The sequence below is a fragment of the Melospiza melodia genome, chromosome 27 (assembly GCF_035770615.1).
Source record: "Melospiza melodia melodia isolate bMelMel2 chromosome 27, bMelMel2.pri, whole genome shotgun sequence".
Taxonomy (NCBI): Eukaryota; Metazoa; Chordata; class Aves; order Passeriformes; family Passerellidae; genus Melospiza; species Melospiza melodia.
Window position 1 is genome coordinate 1,394,047 of NC_086220.1, and position 21,709 is coordinate 1,415,755.

Sequence of the window (21,709 nt, forward strand, 5' to 3'; positions counted from 1 at the left end):
GGCTGTCTCCTTAGAATCCACGATACGCATGTTGGTTCCCAGACCAGAGGTTGCACCAGTGCCAAGTCGGACTAGTTTGATGGTGCAAAGTGGCTCCTGCAATCTGCCATCCAGAAGCGGGGTAGCTTACTTTTGTTTGCCAGGGAAACGGGCCGAGGTTTTTGTCAGGGGGCCTATGGCTGGGAGTGACTGGCTGGCTCCTGAAAAGCTACGATAGGCAGGATGGTGACCAGACCCATGGTGGCAGCAGTGCCAAGTTGGGCTGGTTTGATAGTACCAAGTGGCTCCTGCAATCTGCCATCAAAATGTTGGCAGGCGAGTTTTGTTTTCCAGGGAAAAGCGACGTTGTTTGTGTTTGGGGGCCTGTGGCTGGGAGTGGCCGGCTGGCTCCTTAGAATCCACGATACGCAGGATGGTTCCCAGAGCCAAGGTGGCACCAGTGCCAAGTTGGGCTGGTTTGATACTACCAAGTGGTTCCTGCAATCTGCCATCCAGAAGCGGGGCAGCTTACTTTTTTTTGCCAGGGAAATGGGCCGAGGTTTGTGTCTCGGGGCCTATGGCTGGGAGTGACCGGCTGGCTCCTGAAAAGCTACGATAGGCAGGATGGTGACCAGACCCATGGTGGCACCAGTGCCAAGTTGGGCTGATTTGATAGTACCAAGTGCCTCCTGCAATCTGCCATCAAAATGTTGGCAGGCGAGTTTTGTTTTCCAGGGAAAAGCGCCGTTGTTTGTGTTTGGTGGCCTGTGGCTGGGAGTGGCCGGCTGGCTCCTTAGAATCCACGATACGCAGCATGGTTCCCACACCCAAGGTGGCACCAGTGCCAAGTCGGGCTGGTTTGATGGTGCAAAGTGGCTCCTGCAATCTGCCATCCAGAAGCGGGGTAGCTTACTTTTGTTTGCCAGGGGAACGGGCCGAGGTGTGTGTCTGGGGGCCTATGGCTGGGAGTGACAGGCTGGCTCCTGAAAAGCTACGATAGGCAGGATGGTGACCAGACCCATGGTGGCACCAGTGCCAAGTTGGGCTGATTTGATAGTACCAAGTGGCTCATGCAATCTGCCATCAAAATGTTGGCAGGCGAGTTTTTTTTTCCAGGGAAAAGCGCCGTTGTTTGTGTTTGGGGGCCTGTGGCTGGGAGTGGCCGGCTGGCTCCTTAGAATCCACGATATGCAGCATGGTTCCCAGAGCCAAGGTGGCACCAGTGCCAAGTTGGGCTGGTTTGATGGTGCAAAGTTGTTCCTGCAATCTGCCATCCAGAAGCGCGGTAGCTTACTTTTGTTTGCCAGGGAAACGGGGCGAGGTTTGTGTCTGCGGGCCTATGGCTGGGAGTGACCGGCTGGCTCCTGAAAAGCTACGATAGGCAGGATGGTGACCAGACCCATGGTGGCACCAGTGCCAAGTTGGGCTGGTTTGATAGTACCAAGTGGCTCCTGCAATCTGCCATCAAAAAGTTGGCAGGCGAGTTTTGTTTTCCGGGGAAAAGCGCCGTTGTTTGTGTTTGGGGGCCTGTGGCTGGGAGTGGCCGGCTGGCTCCTTAGAATCCACGATACGCAGGATGGTTCCCAGACCTGAGGTGGCAACAGTGCCAAGTCGGGCTGGTTTGATAGTACCAAGTGGTTCCTGCAATCTGCAATCCAGAAGAGGGGCAGCTTAATTTTGTTTGCCAGGGAAACGGGCCGAGGTTTGTGTCTGGGGGCCTATGGCTGGGAGTGACCGGCTAGGTCCTGAAAAGCTACGATAGGCAGGATGGTGACCAGACCCATGGTGGAACCAGTGACAAGTTGGGCTGGTTTGATAGTACCAAGTGGCTCCTGCAATCTGCCATCAAATATTGGCAGGTGAATTTTGTTTTCCTGGTAGATGCGCCGTTGATTTTGTTTGGGGGCCTGTGGCTGGGAGTGGCCGGCTGGCTCCTTAGAATCCACGACACGCAGGATGGTTCCCAGACCCAAGGTGGCACAAGTGCCAAGTCGCGCTGGTTTGATGGTGCAAAGTGGCTCCTGCAATCTGCCATCCAGAAGCGGGGCAGCTTACTTTTGTTTGACAGGGATACGGGCCGAGGTTTGTGTCTCGGGGCATATGGCTGGGAGTGACTGGCTGGCTCCTGAAAAGCTACGATAGGCAGGATGGTTACCAGACCCATGGTGGCACCAGTGCCAAGTTGGGCTGGTTTGATAGTACCAAGTGGCTCCGGTAATTTGCCATCAAAAAGTTGGCAGGCGAGTTTTGTTTTCCAGGGAAAAGCGCCGTTGTTTGTGTTTGGGGGCCTGTGGCTGGGAGTGGCCGGCTGGCTCCTTAGAATCCACGATACGGAGGATCGTTCCCAGAGCCAAGGTGGCACCAGTGCCAAGTTGGGCTGGTTTGATACTACCAAGTGGTTCCTGCAATCTGCCATCCAGAAGAGGGGCAGCTTAATTTTGTTTGCCAGGGAATCAGGCCGAGGTTTTTGTCTGGGGGCCTAAGGCTGGGAGTGACCTGCTGGCTCCTGAAAAGCTACGATAGGCAGGATGGTGACCAGACCCATGGTGGCACCAGTGCCAAGTTGGGCTGGTTTGATAGTACCAAGTGGCTCCGGTAATCTGCCATCAAAAAGTTGGCAGGTGAGTTGTGTTTTCCAGGGAAAAGCGCCGTTGTTTTTGTTTGGCGGCATGTGGCTGGGAGAGGCCAGCTGGCTTTTTAGAATCCACGATACTCAGCATGGTTCCCAGAGCCAAGGGGGCACCAGTGCCAAGACGGGCTGGTTTGATGGTGCAAAGTGGCTCCTGTAATCTGCCATCCAGAAGCGGGGTAGCTTACTTATGTTTGCCAGGGAAACGGGGCGAGGTTTGTGTCTGTGGGCCTATGGCTGGGAGTGACAGGCTGGCTCCTGAAAAGCTACGATAGGCAGGATGGTGACCAGACCCATGGTGGCACCAGTGCCAAGTTGGGCTGATTTGATAGTACCAAGTGGCTCCTGCAATCTGCCATCAAAATGTTGGCAGGCGAGTTTTGTTTTCCAGGGTTAAAGCGCCCTTGTTTGTGTTTGGGGGCCTGTGGCTGGGAGTGGCCGGCTGGCTCCTTAGAATCCACGATATGCAGCATGGTTCCCAGGCCCAAGGTGGCACCAGTGCCAAGTTTGGCTGGTTTGATAGTACCAAGTGGTTCCTGCAATCTGCCATCCAGAAGCGGGGCAGCTTACTTTTTTTTGCCTGGGAAACGGGCCGAGCTTTGTGTCTGGGGGCCTATGGCTGGGAGTGACCGGCTAGGTCGTGAAAAGCTACGATAGGCAGGATGGTTACCAGACCCATGGTGGCACCAGTGCCAAGTTGGGCTGGTTTGATAGTACCAAGTGGCTCCCGCAATCTGCCATCAAAAAGTTGGCAGGCGAGTTTTGTTTTCCAGGGAAAAGCGCCGTTGTTTTTGTTTGGCGGAATGTGGCTGGGAGTGGCCAGCTGGCTACTTAGAATCCACGATACTCAGCATGGTTCTCAGACCCAAGGTGGCACCAGTGCCAAGTCGGGCTGGTTTGATGGTGCAAAGTGGCTCCTGCAATCTGCCATCCAGAAGCGGGGTAGCATACTTGTGTTTTCCAAGGAAACGGGCCGAGTTTTGCGTCTCGATGCCTATGGCTGGGAGTGACCAGCTGGCTCCTGAAAACCTACGATAGGCAGGATGGTGACCAGACCCATGGTGGCACCAGTGCCAAGTTGGGCTGATTTGAAAGTACCAAGTGGCTCCTGCAATCTGCCATCAAAATGTTGGCAGGCGAGTTTTGTTTTCCAGGGAAAACCGCCGTTGTTTGTGTTTGGGGGCCTGTGGCAGGGAGTGGCCAGCTGGCTCCTTATAATCCACGATACGCAGGATGCTTCCCAGACCCAAGGTGGCACCAGTGCCAAGTCGGGCTAGTTTGATGGTGCAAAGTGGCTCCTGCAATGTGCCATCCAGAAGCGGGATAGCTTACTTTTGTTTGCCAGGGAATCAGGCCGAGGTTTTTGTCTGGGGGCCTAAGGCTGGGAGTGACCGGCTGGCTCCTGAAAAGCTACGATAGGCAGGATGGTGACCAGACCCATGGTGGCACCAGTGCCAAGTTGGGCTGATTTGATAGTACCAAGTGGCTCCTGCAATCTGCCATCAAAATGTTGGCAGGCGAGTTTTGTTTTCCAGGGTTAAAGCACCCTTGTTTGTGTTTGGGGGCCTGTAGCTGGGAGTGGCCGGCTGGCTCCTTAGAATCCACGATATGCAGCATGGTTCCCAGACCCAAGGTGGCACCAGTGCTATGTTTGGCTCGTTTGATAGTACCAAGTGGTTCCTGCAATCTGCCATCCAGAAGCGGGGCAGCTTACTTTTTTTGCCTGGGAAACGGGCCGAGATTTGTGTCTGGGGGCCTATGGCTGGGAGTGACCGGCTAGGTCGTGAAAAGCTACGATAGGCAGGATGGTGACCAGACCCATGGTGGCACCAGTGCCAAGTTGGGCTGGTTTGATAGTACCAAGTGGCTCCTGCAATCTGCCATCAAAAAGTTGGCAGGCGAGTTTTGTTTTCCGGGGAAAAGCGCCGTTGATTTTGTTTGGGGACCTGTGGATGGGAGTGGCCCCCTTGCGTCTTGGAATCAACGTTACGCAGGATGGTTCCCAGACCCAAGGTGGCACCAGTGCCAAGTCGGGCCAGTTTGATAGTACCAAGTGGCTCCTGCAATCTGCCATCCAGAAGCGGGGCAGCTTACTTTTGTTTGGCAGGGAAACGGGCCGAAGTTTGTGTGTGAGGGTCTATGGTTGGGAGTGACCGGCTGGCTCCTGAACAGCTACGATAGGCAGGATGGTGACCAGACCCATGGTGGCACCAGTGCCAAGTTGGGCTGGTTTGATAGTACCAAGTGGCTCCGGTAATCTGCCATCAAAATGTTGGCAGGCGAATTGTGTTTTCCAGGGAAAAGCGCCGTTGTTTTTGTTTGGCGGCATGTGGCTGGGAGTGGCCAGCTGGCTTTTTAGAATCCACGATACTCAGCATGGTTCCCAGAGCCAAGGTGGCGCCAGTGCCAAGACGGGCTGGTTTGATGGTGCAAAGTGGCTCCTGTAATCTGCCATCCAGAAGCGGGGTAGCTTACTTTTGTTTGCCAGGGAAACGGGGCGAGGTTTGTGTCTGTGGGCCTATGGCTGGGAGTGACCGGCTGGCTCCTGAAAAGCTACGATAGGCAGGATGGTGACCAGACCCATGGTGGCACCAGTGCCAAGTTGGGCTGATTTGATAGTACCAAGTGGCTCCTGCAATCTGCCATCAAAATGTTGGCAGGCGAGTTTTGTTTTCCGGGGAAAAGCGCCGTTGTTTGTGTTTGGGGGCCTGTGGCTGGGAGTGGCCGGCTGGCTCCTTAGAATCCACGATACGCAGGATGGTTCCCAGTCCAGAGGTGGCACCAGTGCCAAGTCAGGCTGGTTTGATAGTACCAAGTGGTTCCTGCAATCTGCCATCCAGAAGAGGGGCAGCTTAATTTTGTTTGCCAGGGAATCAGGCCGAGGTTTTTGTCTGGGGGCCTAAGGCTGGGAGTGACCGGCTGGCTCCTGAAAAGCTACGATAGGCAGGATGGTGACCAGACCCATGGTGGCACCAGTGCCAAGTTGGGCTGATTTGATAGTACCAAGTGGCTCCTGCAATCTGCCATCAAAATGTTGGCAGGCGAGTTTTGTTTTCCAGGGTTAAAGCACCCTTGTTTGTGTTTGGGGGCCTGTAGCTGGGAGTGGCCGGCTGGCTCCTTAGAATCCACGATATGCAGCATGGTTCCCAGACCCAAGGTGGCACCAGTGCTATGTTTGGCTGGTTTGATAGTACCAAGTGGTTCCTGCAATCTGCCATCCAGAAGCGGGGCAGCTTACTTTTTTTTGCCTGGGAAACGGGCCGAGATTTGTGTCTGGGGGCCTATGGCTGGGAGTGACCGGCTAGGTCGTGAAAAGCTACGATAGGCAGGATGGTGACCAGACCCATGGTGGCACCAGTGCCAAGTTGGGCTGGTTTGATAGTACCAAGTGGCTCCTGCAATCTGCCATCAAAAAGTTGGCAGGCGAGTTTTGTTTTCCAGGGAAAAGCGCCGTTGATTTTGTTTGGGGACCTGGGGATGGGAGTGGCCCCCTTGCGTCTTGGAATCATCGTTACGCAGGATGGTTCCCAGACCCAAGGTGGCACCAGTGCCAAGTCGGGCCAGTTTGATAGTACCAAGTGGCTCCTGCAATCTGCCATCTAGAAGAGGGGCAGCTTACTTTTGTTTGGCAGGGAAACGGGTAGAAGTTTGTGTGTGAGGGTCTATGGTTGGGAGTGACCGGCTGGCTCCTGAACAGCTGCGATAGGCAGGATGGTGACCAGACCCATGGTGGCACCAGTGCCAAGTTGGGCTGGTTTGATAGTACCAAGTGGCTCCGGTAATCTGCCATCAAAAGGTTGGCAGGCGAGTTGTGTTTTCCAGGGAAAAGCGCCGTTGTTTTTGTTTGGCGGCATGTGGCTGGGAGAGGCCAGCTGGCTTTTTAGAATCCACGATACTCAGCATGGTTCCCAGAGCCAAGGTGGCACCAGTGCCAAGACGGGCTGGTTTGATGGTGCAAAGTGGCTCCTGTAATCTGCCATCCAGAAGCGGGGTAGCTTACTTATGTTTGCCAGGGAAACGGGGCGAGGTTTGTATCTGTGGGCCTATGGCTGGGAGTGACCGGCTGGCTCCTGAAAAGCTACGATAGGCAGGATGGTGACCAGACCCATGGTGGCACCAGTGCCAAGTTGGGCTGATTTGATAGTACCAAGTGGCTCCTGCAATCTGCCATCAAAATGTTGGCAGGCGAGTTTTGTTTTCCAGGGTTAAAGCGCCCTTGTTTGTGTTTGGGGGCCTGTGGCTGGGAGTGGCCGGCTGGCTCCTTAGAATCCACGATATGCAGCATGGTTCCCAGGCCCAAGGTGGCACCAGTGCCAAGTTTGGCTGGTTTGATAGTACCAAGTGGTTCCTGCAATCTGCCATCCAGAAGCGGGGCAGCTTACTTTTTTTTGCCTGGGAAACGGGCCGAGCTTTGTGTCTGGGGGCCTATGGCTGGGAGTGACCGGCTAGGTCGTGAAAAGCTACGATAGGCAGGATGGTTACCAGACCCATGGTGGCACCAGTGCCAAGTTGGGCTGGTTTGATAGTACCAAGTGGCTCCCGCAATCTGCCATCAAAAAGTTGGCAGGCGAGTTTTGTTTTCCAGGGAAAAGCGCCGTTGTTTTTGTTTGGCGGCATGTGGCTGGGAGTGGCCAGCTGGCTCCTTAGAATCCACGATACTCAGCATGGTTCTCAGACCCAAGGTGGCACCAGTGCCAAGTCGGGCTGGTTTGATGGTGCAAAGTGGCTCCTGCAATCTGCCATCCAGAAGCGGGGTAGCATACTTGTGTTTGCCAAGGAAACGGGCCGAGTTTTGCGTCTCGATGCCTATGGCTGGGAGTGACCAGCTGGCTCCTGAAAACCTACGATAGGCAGGATGGTGACCAGACCCATGGTGGCACCAGTGCCAAGTTGGGCTGATTTGAAAGTACCAAGTGGCTCCTGCAATCTGCCATCAAAAAGTTGGCAGGCGAGTTTTGTTTTCCAGGGAAAACCGCCGTTGTTTGTGTTTGGGGGCCTGTGGCTGGGAGTGGCCAGCTGGCTCCTTAGAATCCACGATATGCAGGATGCTTCCCAGACCTGAGGTGGCACCAGTGCCAAGTCGGGCTAGTTTGATGGTGCAAAGTGGCTCCTGCAATCTGCCATCCAGAAGCGGGGTAGCTTACTTTTGTTTGCCAGGGAAACAGGCCGAGGTGTGTGTCTGGGGGCCTATGGCTGGGAGTGACAGGCTGGCTCCTGAAAAGCTACGATAGGCAGGATGGTGACCAGACCCATGGTGGCACCAGTGCCAAGTTGGGCTGGTTTGATAGTACCAAGTGGCTCCTGAAATCTGCCATCAAAATGTTGGCAGGCGAGTTTTGTTTTCCAGGGAAAAGCGCCGTTGTTTGTGTTTGGGGGCCTGTGGCTGGGAGTGGCCGGCTGGCTCCTTAGAATGCACGATACGCAGGATGGTTCCCAGACCAGAGGTGGCACCAGTGCCAAGTCGGGCTAGTTTGATGGTGCAAAGTGGCTCCTGCAATGTGCCATCCAGAAGCGGGATAGCTTACTTTTGTTTGCCAGGGAATCAGGCCGAGGTTTTTGTCTGGGGGCCTAGGGCTGGAAGTGACCGGCTGGCTCCTGAAAAGCTACGATAGGCAGGATGGTGACCAGACCCATGGTGGCACCAGTGCCAAGTTGGGCTGATTTGATAGTACCAAGTGGCTCCTGCAATCTGCCATCAAAATGTTGGCAGGCGAGTTTTGTTTTCCAGGGTTAAAGCGCCCTTGTTTGTGTTTGGGGGCCTGTGGCTGGGAGTGGCCGGCTGGCTCCTTAGAATCCACGATATGCAGCATGGTTCCCAGGCCCAAGGTGGCACCAGTGCCAAGTTTGGCTGGTTTGATAGTACCAAGTGGTTCCTGCAATCTGCCATCCAGAAGCGGGGCAGCTTACTTTTTTTTGCCTGGGAAACGGGCCGAGCTTTGTGTCTGGGGGCCTATGGCTGGGAGTGACCGGCTAGGTCGTGAAAAGCTACGATAGGCAGGATGGTTACCAGACCCATGGTGGCACCAGTGCCAAGTTGGGCTGGTTTGATAGTACCAAGTGGCTCCTGCAATCTGCCATCAAAAAGTTGGCAGGCGAGTTTTGTTTTCCAGGGAAAAGCGCCGTTGTTTTTGTTTGGCGGCATGTGGCTGGGAGTGGCCAGCTGGCTCCTTAGAATCCACGATACTCAGCATGGTTCTCAGACCCAAGGTGGCACCAGTGCCAAGTCGGGCTGGTTTGATGGTGCAAAGTGGCTCCTGCAATCTGCCATCCAGAAGCGGGGTAGCATACTTGTGTTTGCCAAGGAAACGGGCCGAGTTTTGTGTCTCGATGCCTATGGCTGTGAGTGACCAGCTGGCTCCTGAAAACCTACGATAGGCAGGATGGTGACCAGACCCATGGTGGCACCAGTGCCAAGTTGGGCTGATTTGAAAGTACCAAGTGGCTCCTGCAATCTGCCATCAAAAAGTTGGCAGGCGAGTTTTGTTTTCCAGGGAAAACCGCCGTTGTTTGTGTTTGGGGGCCTGTGGCTGGGAGTGGCCAGCTGGCTCCTTAGAATCCACGATACGCAGGATGCTTCCCAGACCTGAGGTGGCACCAGTGCCAAGTCGGGCTAGTTTGATGGTGCAAAGTGGCTCCTGCAATCTGCCATCCAGAAGCGGGGTAGCTTACTTTTGTTTGCCAGGGAAACAGGCCGAGGTGTGTGTCTGGGGGCCTATGGCTGGGAGTGACCGGCTGGCTCCTGAAAAGCTACGATAGGCAGGATGGTGACCAGACCCATGGTGGCACCAGTGCCAAGTTGGGCTGGTTTGATAGTACCAAGTGGCTCCTGCAATCTGCCATCAAAATGTTGGCAGGCCAGTTTTGTTTTCCGGGGAAAAGCGCCGTTGTTTGTGTTTGGGGGCCTGTGGCTGGGAGTGGCCGGCTGGCTCCTTAGAATCCACGATACGCAGGATTGTTCCCAGTCCAGAGGTGGCACCAGTGCCAAGTCGGGCTGGTTTGATAGTACCAAGTGGTTCCTGCAATCTGCCATCCAGAAGAGGGGCAGCTTAATTTTGTTTGCCAGGGAAACGGGCCGAGGTTTGTGTCTGGGGGCCTATGGCTGGGAGTGACCGGCTAGGTCCTGAAAAGCTACGATAGGCAGGATGGTGACCTGACCCATGGTGGAACCAGTGCCAAGTTGGGCTGGTTTGATAGTACCAAGTGGCTCCTGCAATCTGCCATCAAATATTGGCAGGTGAGTTTTGATTTCCTGGTAAATGCGCCGTTGATTTTGTTTGGGGGCCTGTGGCTGGGAGTGGCCGGCTGGCTAATTAGAATCCACGATACGCAGGATGGTTCCCAGACCAGAGGTGGCACCAGTGCCAAGACCGACTAGTTTGATGGTGCAAAGTGGCTCCTGCAATCTGCCATCCAGAAGCGGGGTAGATAACTTTTGTTTGCCAGGGAAACGGGCCGAGGTTTTTCTCAGGGTGCCTATGGCCGGGAGTGACCGGCTGGCTCCTGAAAAGCTACGATAGGCAGGATGGTGACCAGACCCGTTGTGGCAGCAGTGCCAAGTTGGGCTGGTTTGATAGTACCAAGTGGCTCCTGCAATCTGCCATCAAAATGTTGGCAGGCAAGTTTTGTTTTCCAGGGAAAAGCGCCGTTGTTTGTGTTTGGGGGCCTGTGGCTGGGAGTGGCCGGCTGGCTCCTTAGAATGCACGATACGCAGGATGGTTCCCAGACCAGAGGTGGCACAAGTGCCAAGTCGCACTGGTTTGATGGTGCAAAGTGGCTCCTGCAATCTGCCATCCAGAAGCGGGGCAGCCTACTTTTGTTTGGCAGGGAAACGGGCCGAGGTTTGTGTCTCGGGGCATATGGCTGGGAGTGACTGGCTGGCTCCTGAAAAGCTACGATAGGCAGGATGGTGACCAGACCCATGGTGGCACCAGTGCCAAGTCGGGCTGGTATGATAGTACCAAGTGGCTCCGGTAATCTGCCATCAAAATTTGGCATGCGAGTTTTGTTTTCCAGGGAAAAGCGCCGTTGTTTGTGTTTGGGGGCCTGTGGCTGGGAGTGGCCGGCTGGCTCCTTAGAATCCACGATACGCAGGATGGTTCCCAGAGCCAAGGTGGCACCAGTGCCAAGTTTGGCTGGTTTGATACTACCAAGTGGTTCCTGCAATCTGCCATCCAGAAGCGGGGCAGCTTACTTTTGTTTGCCAGGGAAATGGGCCGAGGTTTTTGTCTCGGGGCCTATGGCTGGGAGTGACCGGCTGGCTCCTGAAAAGCTACGATAGGCAGGATGGTGACCAGACCCATGGTGGCACCAGTGCCAAGTTGGGCTGATTTGATAGTACCAAGTGGCTCCTGCAATCTGCCATCAAAAAGTTGGCAGGCGAGTTTTGTTTTCCAGGGAAAAGCGCCGTTGTTTGTGTTTGGGGGCCTGTGGCTGGGAGTGGCTGGCTGGCTCCTTAGAATCCACGATACGCAGGATGGTTCCCAGACCTGAGGTGGCACCAGTGCCAAGTCGGGCTAGTTTGATGGTGCAAAGTGGCTCCTGCAATGTGCCATCCAGAAGCGGGGTAGCTTACTTGTGTTTTCCAAGGAAAGGGGCCGAGGTTTGTGTCTCGAGGCCTATGGCTGGGAGTGACTGGCTGGCTCCTGAAAAGCTACGATAGGCAGGATGGTTACCGGACCCATGGTGGCACCAGTGCCAAGTTGGGCTGGTTTGATAGTACCAAGTGGCTCCTGCAATCTGCCATCAAAATGTTGGCAGGCGAGTTTTGTTTTCCAGGGAAAAGCGCCGTTGTTTGTGTTTTGGGGGCCTGTGGCTGGGAGTGGCCGGCTGGCTCCTTAGAATCCACGATACGCAGCATGGATCCAGGACCAGAGGTGGCACCAGTGCCAAGTCGGGCTAGTTGGATGGTGCAGAGTGGCTCCTGCAATCTGCCATCCAGAAGCGGGGCAGCTTACTTTTGTTTGCCAGGGAAACGGGCCGAGGTTTTTGTCTGGGGGCCTATGGCTGGGAGTGACCGGCTGGCTCCTGAAAAGCTACGATAGGCAGGATGGTTACCAGACCCATGGTGGCACCAGTGCCAAGTTGGGCTGATTTGATAGTACCAAGTGGCTCCTGCAATCTGCCATCAAAAAGTTGGCAGGCGAGTTTTGTTTTCCAGGGAAATGCGCCGTTGTTTGTGTTTGTGGGCCTGTGGCTGGGAGTGGACGGCTGGCTCCTTAGAATCCACGATACGCACCATGGTTCCCAGACCCAAGGTGGCACCAGTGCCAAGTCGGGCTGGTTTGATACTGCTAAGTGGTTCCTGCAATCTGCCATCCAGAAGCGGGGCAGCTTACTTTTGTATGCCAGGGTAACGAGACGAGGTTTGTGTCTGAAGCCCTATGGCTGGGAGTGACCGGCTGGCTCCTGAAAAGCTACGATAGGCAGGATGGTGACCAGACCCATGGTGGCACCAGTGCCAAGTTGGGCTAGTTTGATTGTACCAAGAGGCTCCTGCAATCAGCCATCAAAAAGTTGGCAGGCGAGTTTTGTTTTCCAGGGAAAAGCGCCGTTGTTTGTGTTTGGGGGCCTGTGGCTGGGAGTGGCCCGCTGGCGTCTTAGAATCTACGTTACGCAGCATGGTTCCCAGAGCCAAGGTGGCACCAGTGCCAAGTTTGGTTGGTTTGATAGTACCAAGTGGCTCCTGCAATCTGCCATCAAAAAGTTGGCAGGCGAGTTTTGTTTTCCAGGGAAAAGCGCCGTTGTTTGTGTTTGGGGGCCTGTGGCTGGGAGTGGCCGGCTGGCTCCTTAGAATCCACGATACGCAGCATGGTTCCCAGGCCAGAGGTGGCACCAGTGCCAAGTAGGGCTAGTTTGATTGTGCAAAGTGGCTCCTGCAATGTGCCATCCAGAAGCGGGATAGCTTACTTTTGTTTGCCAGGGAATCAGGCCGAGGTTTTTGTCTGGGGGCCTAGGGCTGGGAGTGACCGGCTGGCTCCTGAAAAGCTACGATAGGCAGGATGGTGACCAGACCCATGGTGGCACCAGTGCCAAGTTGGGCTGATTTGATAGTACCAAGTGGCTCCTGCAATCTGCCATCAAAATGTTGGCAGGCGAGTTTTGTTTTCCAGGGTTAAAGCGCCCTTGTTTGTGTTTGGGGGCCTGTGGCTGGGAGTGGCCGGCTGGCTCCTTAGAATCCACGATATGCAGCATGGTTCCCAGGCCCAAGGTGGCACCAGTGCCAAGTTTGGCTGGTTTGATAGTACCAAGTGGTTCCTGCAATCTGCCATCCAGAAGCGGGGCAGCTTACTTTTTTTTGCCTGGGAAACGGGCCGAGCTTTGTGTCTGGGGGCCTATGGCTGGGAGTGACCGGCTAGGTCGTGAAAAGCTACGATAGGCAGGATGGTGACCAGACCCATGGTGGCACCAGTGCCAAGTTGGGCTGGTTTGATAGTACCAAGTGGCTCCTGCAATCTGCCATCAAAAAGTTGGCAGGCGAGTTTTGTTTTCCAGGGAAAAGCGCCGTTGTTTTTGTTTGGCGCCATGTGGCTGGGAGTGGCCAGCTGGCTCCTTAGAATCCACGATACTCAGCATGGTTCCCAGACCCAAGGTGGCACCAGTGCCAAGTCGGGCTGGTTTGATGGTTCAAAGTGGCTCCTGCAATCTGCCACCCAGAAGCGGGGTAGCATACTTGTGTTTGCCTGGGAAACGGGCCGAGGTTTTGTCAGGGGCCCTATGGCTGGGAGTGACCGGCTGGCTCCTGAAAAGCTACGATAGGCAGGATGGTGACCAGACCCATGGTGGCAGCAGTGCCAAGTTGGGCTGGTTTGATAGTACCAAGTGGCTCCTGCAATCTGCCATCAAAATGTTGGCAGGCAAGTTTTGTTTTCCAGGGAAAAGCGCCGTTGTTTGTGTTTGGGGGCCTGCGGCTGGGAGTGGCCGGCTGGCTCCTTAGAATCCACGACACGCAGGATGGTTCCCAGACCCAAGGTGGCACAAGTGCCAAGTCGCGCTGGTTTGATGGTGCAAAGTGGCTCCTGCAATCTGCCATCCAGAAGCGGGGCAGCTTACTTTTGTTTGCCAGGGAAACGGGCCGAGGTTTGTGTCTCGGGGCATATGGTTGGGAGTGACTGGCTGGCTCCTGAAAAGCTACGATAGGCAGGATGGTGACCAGACCCATGGTGTCACCAGTGCCAAGTCGGGCTGGTATGATAGTACCAAGTGGCTCCGGTAATCTGCCATCAAAATTTGGCAGGCGAGTTTTGTTTTCCAGGGAAAAGCGCCGTTGTTTGTGTTTGGGGGCCTGTGGCTGGGAGTGGCCGGCTGGCTCCTTAGAATCCAGGATACGCAGGATGGTTCCCAGAGCCAAGGTGGCACCAGTGCCAATTTGGGCTGGTTTGATACTACCAAGTGGTTCCTGCAATCTGCCATCAAAAAGTTGGCAGGCGAGTTTTGTTTTCCAGGGAAAAGCGCCGTTGTTTGTGTTTGGGGGCCTGTGGCTGGGAGTGGCCGGCTGGCTCCTTAGAATCCACGATACGCAGCATGGTTCCCAGACCAGAGGTGGCACCAGTGCCATGTCGGGCTAGTTTGATGGTGCAAAGTGGCTCCTGCAATGTGCCATCCAGAAGCGGGATAGCTTACTTTTGTTTGCCAGGGAATCAGGCCGAGGTGTTTGTCTGGGGGCCTAGGGCTGGGAGTGACCGGCTGGCTCCTGAAAAGCTACGATAGGCAGGATGGTGACCAGACCCATGGTGGCACCAGTGCCAAGTTGGGCTGATTTGATAGTACCAAGTGGCTCCTGCAATCTGCCATCAAAATGTTGGCAGGCGAGTTTTGTTTTCCAGGGTTAAAGCGCCCTTGTTTGTGTTTGGGAGCCTGTGGCTGGGAGTGGCCGGCTGGCTCCTTAGAATCCACGATATGCAGCATGGTTCCCAGGCCCAAGGTGGCACCAGTGCCAAGTTTGGCTGGTTTGATAGTACCAAGTGGTTCCTGCAATCTGCCATCCAGAAGCGGGGCAGCTTATTTGTTTTTGCCTGGGAAACGGGCCGAGGTTTGTGTCTGGGGGCCTATGGCTGGGAGTGACCGGCTAGGTCATGAAAAGCTACGATAGGCAGGATGGTGACCAGACCCATGGTGGCACCAGTGCCAAGTTGGGCTGGTTTGATAGTACCAAGTGGCTCCTGCAATCTGCCATCAAAATGTTGGCAGGCGAGTTTTGTTTTCCAGGGAAAAGCGCCGTTGTTTTTGTTTGTGGGCCTGTGGCTGGGAGTGGCCGGCTGGCTCCTTAGAATCCACGATACGCACCATGGTTCCCAGACCCAAGGTGGCACCAGTGCCAAGTCGGGCTGGTTTGATACTGCTAAGTGGTTCCGGCAAAATGCCATCCAGAAGCGGGGCAGCTTACTTTTGTATGCCAGAGTAACGAGACGAGGTTTGTGTCTGAAGCCCTATGGCTGGGAGTGACCGGCTGGCTCCTGAAAAGCTACGATAGGCAGGATGGTGACCAGACCCATGGTGGCACCAGTGCCAAGTTGGGCTAGTTTGATTGTACCAAGAGGCTCCTGCAATCTGCCATCATAAAGTTGGCAGGCGAGTTTTGTTTTCCAGGGAAAAGCGCCGTTGTTTGTGTTTGGGGGCCTGTGGCTGGGAGTTGCCCCCTGGCGTCTTAGAATCTACGTTACGCAGCATGGTTCCCAGAGCCAAGGTGGCACCAGTGCCAAGACGGGCTGGTTTGATAGTACCAAGTGGCTCCTGCAATCTGCCATCAAAAAGTTGGCAGGCGAGTTTTGTTTTCCAGGGAAAAGCGCCGTTGTTTTTGTTTGGCGCCATGTGGCTGGGAGAGGCCAGCTGGCTCCTTAGAATCCACGATACTCAGCATGGTTCCCAGACCCAAGGTGGCACCAGTGCCAAGTCGGGCTGGTTTGATGGTTCAAAGTGGCTCCTGCAATCTGCCATCCAGAAGCGGGGTAGCATACTTGTGTTTGCCTGGGAAACGGGCCGAGGTTTTTGTCAGGGGCCCTATGGCTGGGAGTGACCGGCTGGCTCCTGAAAAGCTACGATAGGCAGGATGGTGACCAGACCCATGGTGGCAGCAGTGCCAAGTTGGGCTGGTTTGATAGTACCAAGTGGCTCCTGCAATCTGCCATCAAAATGTTGGCAGGCCAGTTTTGTTTTCCAGGGAAAAGCGCCGTTGTTTGTGTTTGGGGGCCTGCGGCTGGGAGTGGCCGGCTGGCTCCTTAGAATCCACGACACGCAGGATGGTTCCCAGACCCAAGGTGGCACAAGTGCCAAGTAGCGCTGGTTTGATGGTGCAAAGTGGCTCCTGCAATCTGCCATCCAGAAGCGGGGCAGCTTACTTTTGTTTGCCAGGGAAACAGGCCGAGGTTTGTGTCTCGGGGCATATGGTTGGGAGTGACTGGCTGGCTCCTGAAAAGCTACGATAGGCAGGATGGTGACCAGACCCATGGTGGCACCAGTGCCAAGTCGGGCTGGTATGATAGTACCAAGTGGCTCCGGTAATCTGCCATCAAAATTTGGCAGGCGAGTTTTGTTTTCCAGGGAAAAGCGCCGTTGTTTGTTTTTGGGGGCCTGTGGCTGGGAGTGGCCGGCTGGCTCCTTAGAATCCACGATACGCAGGATGGTTCCCAGAGCCAAGGTGGCACCAGTGCCAATTTGGGCTGGTTTGATACTACCAAGTGGTTCCTGCAATCTGCCATCCAGAAGCGGGGCAGCTTACTTTTGTTTGCCAGGGAAATGGGCCGAGGTTTGTGTCTCGGGGCCTATGGCTGGGAGTGACCGGCTGGCTCCTGAAAAGCTACGATAGGCAGGATGGTGACCAGACCCATGGTGGCACCAGTGCCAAGTTGGGCTGATTTGATAGTACCAAGTGGCTCCTGCAATCTGCCATCAAAAAGTTGGCAGGCGAGTTTTGTTTTCCAGGGAAAAGCGCCGTTGTTTGTGTTTGGGGGCCTGTGGCTGAGAGTGGCTGGCTGGCTCCTTAGAATCCACGATACGCAGGATGGTTCCCAGACCTGATTTGGCACCAGTGCCAAGTCGGGCTAGTTTGATGGTGCAAAGTGGCTCCTGCAATGTGCCATCCAGAAGCGGGGTAGCTTACTTGTGTTTTCCAAGGAAAGGGGCCGAGGTTTGTGTCTCGAGGCCTATGGCTGGGAGTGACTGACTGGCTCCTGAAAAGCTACGATAGGCAGGATGGTTACCGGACCCATGGTGGCACCAGTGCCAAGTTGGGCTGGTTTGATAGTACCAAGTGGCTCCTGCAATCTGCCATCAAAATGTTGGCAGGCGAGTTTTGTTTTCCAGGGAAAAGCGCCGTTGTTTGTGTTTGGGGGCCTGTGGCTGGGAGTGGCCGGCTGGCTCCTTAGAATCCACGATACGCAGCATGGTTCCAGGACCAGAGGTGGCACCAGTGCCAAGTCGGGCTAGTTTGATGGTGCAGAGTGGCTCCTGCAATCTGCCATCCAGAAGCGAGGCAGCTTACTTTTGTTTGCCAGGGAAACGGGCCGACGTTTTTGTCTGGGGGCCTATGGCTGGGAGTGACCGGCTGGCTCCTGAAAAGCTACGATAGGCAGGATGGTTACCAGACCCATGGTGGCACCAGTGCCAAGTTGGGCTGATTTGATAGTAACAAGTGGCTCCTGCAATCTACCATCAAAATGTTGGCAGGCGAGTTTTGTTTTCCAGGGAAAAGCGCCGTTGTTTGTGTTTGGGGGCCTGTGGCTGGGAGTGGCCGGCTGGCTCCTTAGAATCCACGATACGCAGCATGGTTCCCAGACCCAAGGTGGCACCAGTGCCAAGTCGGGCTGGTTTGATACTGCTAAGTGGTTCCGGCAATCTGCCATCCAGAAGCGGGGCAGCTTACTTTTTTATGCCAGGGTAACGAGACGAGGTTTGTGTCTGAAGCCCTATGGCTGGGAGTGACCGGCTGGCTCCTGAAAAGCTACGATAGGCAGGATGGTGACCAGACCCATGGTGGCACCAGTGCCAAGTTGGGCTAGTTTGATTGTACCAAGAGGCTCCTGCAATCTGCCATAAAAAGTTGGCAGGCGAGTTTTGTTTTCCAGGGAAAAGCGCCGTTGTTTGTGTTTGGTGGCCTGTGGCTGGGAGTGGCCCCCTGGCGTCTTAGAATCTACGTTACGCAGCATGGTTGCCAGAGCCAAGGTGGCACCAGTGCCTAGACGGGCTGGTTTGATAGTACCAAATGGCTCCTGCAATCTGCCATCAAAAAGTTGGCAGGCGAGTTTTGTTTTCCAGGGAAAAGCGCCGTTGTTTGTGTTTGGGGGCCTGTGGCTGGGAGTGGCCGGCTGGCTCCTTAGAATCCACAATACGCAGCATGGTTCCCAGACCAGAGGTGGCACCAGTGCCATGTCGGGCTAGTTTGATGGTGCAAAGTGGCTCCTGCAATGTGCCATCCAGAAGCGGGATAGCTTACTTTTGTTTGCCAGGGAATCAGGCCGAGGTTTTTGTCTGGGGGCCTAGGGCTGGGAGTGACCGGCTGGCTCCTTAGAATCCACGATATGCAGCATGGTTCCCAGGCCCAAGGTGGCACCAGTGCCAAGTTTGGCTGGTTTGATAGTACCAAGTGGTTCCTGCAATCTGCCATCCAGAAGCGGGGCAGCTTATTTGTTTTTGCCTGGGAAACGGGCCGAGGTTTGTGTCTGGGGGCCTATGGCTGGGAGTGACCGGCTCGGTCGTGAAAAGCTACGATAGGCAGGATGGTGACCAGACCCATGGTGGCACCAGTGCCAAGTTGGGCTGATTTGATAGTACCAAGTGGCTCCTGCAATCTGCCATCAAAATGTTGGCAGGCGAGTTTTGTTTTCCAGGGAAAAGCGCCGTTGTTTGTGTTTGTGGGCCTGTGGCTGGGAGTGGCCGGCTGGCTCCTTAGAATCCACGATACGCAGCATGGTTCCCAGACCCAAGGTGGCACCAGTGCCAAGTCGGGCTGGTTTGATACTGCTAAGTGGTTCCTGCAATCTGCCATCCAGAAGCGGGGCAGCTTACTTTTGTATGCCAGGGTAACGAGACGAGGTTTGTGTCTGAAGCCCTATGGCTGGGAGTGACCGGCTGGCTCCTGAAAAGCTACGATAGGCAGGATGGTGACCAGACCCATGGTGGCACCAGTGCCAAGTTGGGCTAGTTTGATTGTACCAAGAGGCTCCTGCAATCTGCCATCAAAAAGTTGGCAGGCGAGTTTTGTTTTCCAGGGAAAAGCGCCGTTGTTTGTGTTTGGGGGCCTGTGGCTGGGAGTGGCCCCCTGGCGTCTTAGAATCTACGTTACGCAGCATGGTTCCCAGAGCCAAGGTGGCACCAGTGCCAAGTGGGGCTGGTTTGATAGTACCAAGTGGCTCCTGCAATCTGCCATCAAAAAGTTGGCAGGCGAGTTTTGTTTTCCAGGGAAAAGCGCCGTTGTTTGTGTTTGGGGGCCTGTGGCTAGGAGTGGCCGGCTGGCTCCTTAGAATCCACGATACGCAGGATGGTTCCCAGACCAGAGGTGGCACCAGTGCCAAGTCGGGCTAGTTTGATGGTGCAAAGTGGCTCCTGCAATGTGCCATCCAGAAGCGGGATAGCTTACTTTTGTTTGCCAGGGAATCAGGCCGAGGTTTTTGTCTGGGGGCCTAGGGCTGGGAGTGACCGGCTGGCTCCTGAAAAGCTACGATAGGCAGGATGGTGACCAGACCCATGGTGGCACCAGTGCCAAGTTGGGCTGATTTGATAGTACCAAGTGGCTCCTGCAATCTGCCATCAAAATGTTGGCAGGCGAGATTTGTTTTCCAGGGTTAAAGCGCCCTTGTTTGTGTTTGGGGGCCTGTGGCTGGGAGTGGCCGGCTGGCTCCTTAGAATCCACGATATGCAGCATGGTTCCCAGGCCCAAGGTGGCACCAGTGCCAAGTTTGGCTGGTTTGATAGTACCAAGTGGTTCCTGCAATCTGCCATCCAGAAGCGGGGCAGCTTACTTTTTTTTGCCTGGGAAACGGGCCGAGTTTTGTGTCTGGGGGCCTATGGCTGGGAGTGACCGGCTAGGTCGTGAAAAGCTACGATAGGCAGGATGGTGACCAGACCCATGGTGGCACCAGTGCCAAGTTGGGCTGGTTTGATAGTACCAAGTGGCTCCTGCAATCTGCCATCAAAAAGTTGGCAGGCGAGTTTTGTTTTCCAGGGAAAAGCGCCGTTGTTTTTGTTTGGCGCCATGTGGCTGGGAGTGGCCAGCTGGCTCCTTAGAATCCACGATACTCAGCATGGTTCCCAGACCCAAGGTGGCACCAGTGCCAAGTCCGGCTGGTTTGATGGTTCAAAGTGGCTCCTGCAATCTGCCATCCAAAAGCGGGGTAGCATACTTGTGTTTGCCAAGGAAACGGGCCGAGTTTTGTGTCTCGATGCCTATGGTTGGGAGTGACCGGCTGGCTCCTGAAAAGCTACGATAGGCAGGATGGTTACCAGACCCATGGTGGCACCAGTGCCAAGTTGGGCTGATTTGAAAATACCAAGTGGCTCCTGCAATCTGCCATCAAAATGTTGGCAGGCGAGTTTTGTTTTCCAGGGAAAACCTCCGTTGTTTTTGTTTGGGGGCCTGTGGCTGGGAGTGGCCAGCTGGCTCCTTAGAATCCACGATACGCAGGATGCTTCCCAGACCTGAGGTGGCACCAGTGCCAAGTCGGGCTAGTTTGATGGTGCAAAGTGGCTCCTGCAATCTGCCATCCAGAAGCGGGGTAGCTTACTTTTGTTTGCCAGGGAAACAGGCCGAGGTGTGTGTCTGGGGGCCTATGGCTGGGAGTGACTGGCTGGCTCCTGAAAAGCTACGATAGGCAGGATGGTGACCAGACCCATGGTGGCACCAGTGCCAAGTTGGGCTGATTTGATAGTACGAAGTGGCTCCTGCAATGTGCCATCAAAATGTTGGCAGGCGATTTTTTTTTTCCAGGGAAAAGCGCCGTTGTTTGTGTTTGGGGGCCTGTGGCTGGGAGTGGCTGGCTGGCTCCTTAGAATCCACGATACGCAGCATGGTTCCCAGAGCCAAGGTGGCACCAGTGCCAAGTTGGGCTGGTTTGATGGTGCAAAGTGGTTCCTGCAATCTGCCATCCAGAAGCGCGGTAGCTTACTTTTGTTTGCCAGGGAAACGGGGCGAGGTTTGTGTCTGGGGGCCTAGGGCTGGGAGTGACCGGCTGGCTCCTGAAAAGCTACGATAGGCAGGATGGTGACCAGACCCATGGTGGCACCAGTGCCAAGTTGGGCTGATTTGATAGTACCAAGTGGCTCCTGCAATCTGCCATCAAAATGTTGGCAGGCGAGTTTTGTTTTCCAGGGTTAAAGCGCCCTTGTTTGTGTTTGGGAGCCTGTGGCTGGGAGTGGCCGGCTGGCTCCTTAGAATCCACGATATGCAGCATGGTTCCCAGGCCCAAGGTGGCACCAGTGCCAAGTTTGGCTGGTTTGATAGTACCAAGTGGTTCCTGCAATCTGCCATCCAGAAGCGGGGCAGCTTATTTGTTTTTGCCTGGGAAACGGGCCGAGGTTTGTGTCTGGGGGCCTATGGCTGGGAGTGACCGGCTAGGTCGTGAAAAGCTACGATAGGCAGGATGGTGACCAGACCCATGGTGGCACCAGTGCCAAGTCGGGCTGGTATGATAGTACCAAGTGGCTCCGGTAATCTGCCATCAAAAAGTTGGCAGGCGAGTTTTGTTTTCCAGGGTTAAAGCGCCCTTGTTTGAGTTTGGGAGCCTGTGGCTGGGAGTGGCCGGCTGGCTCCTTAGAATCCACGATATGCAGCATGGTTCCCAGGCCCAAGGTGGCACCAGTGCCAAGTTTGGCTGGTTTGATAGTACCAAGTGGTTCCTGCAATCTGCCATCCAGAAGCGGGGCAGCTTATTTGTTTTTGCCTGGGAAACTGGCCGAGGTTTGTGTCTGGGGGCCTATGGCTGGGAGTGACCGGCTCGGTCGTGAAAAGCTACGATAGGCAGGATGGTGACCAGACCCATGGTGGCACCAGTGCCAAGTTGGGCTGATTTGATAGTACCAAGTGGCTCCTGCAATCTGCCATCAAAATGTTGGCAGGCGAGTTTTGTTTTCCAGGGAAAAGCGCCGTTGTTTGTGTTTGTGGGCCTGTGGCTG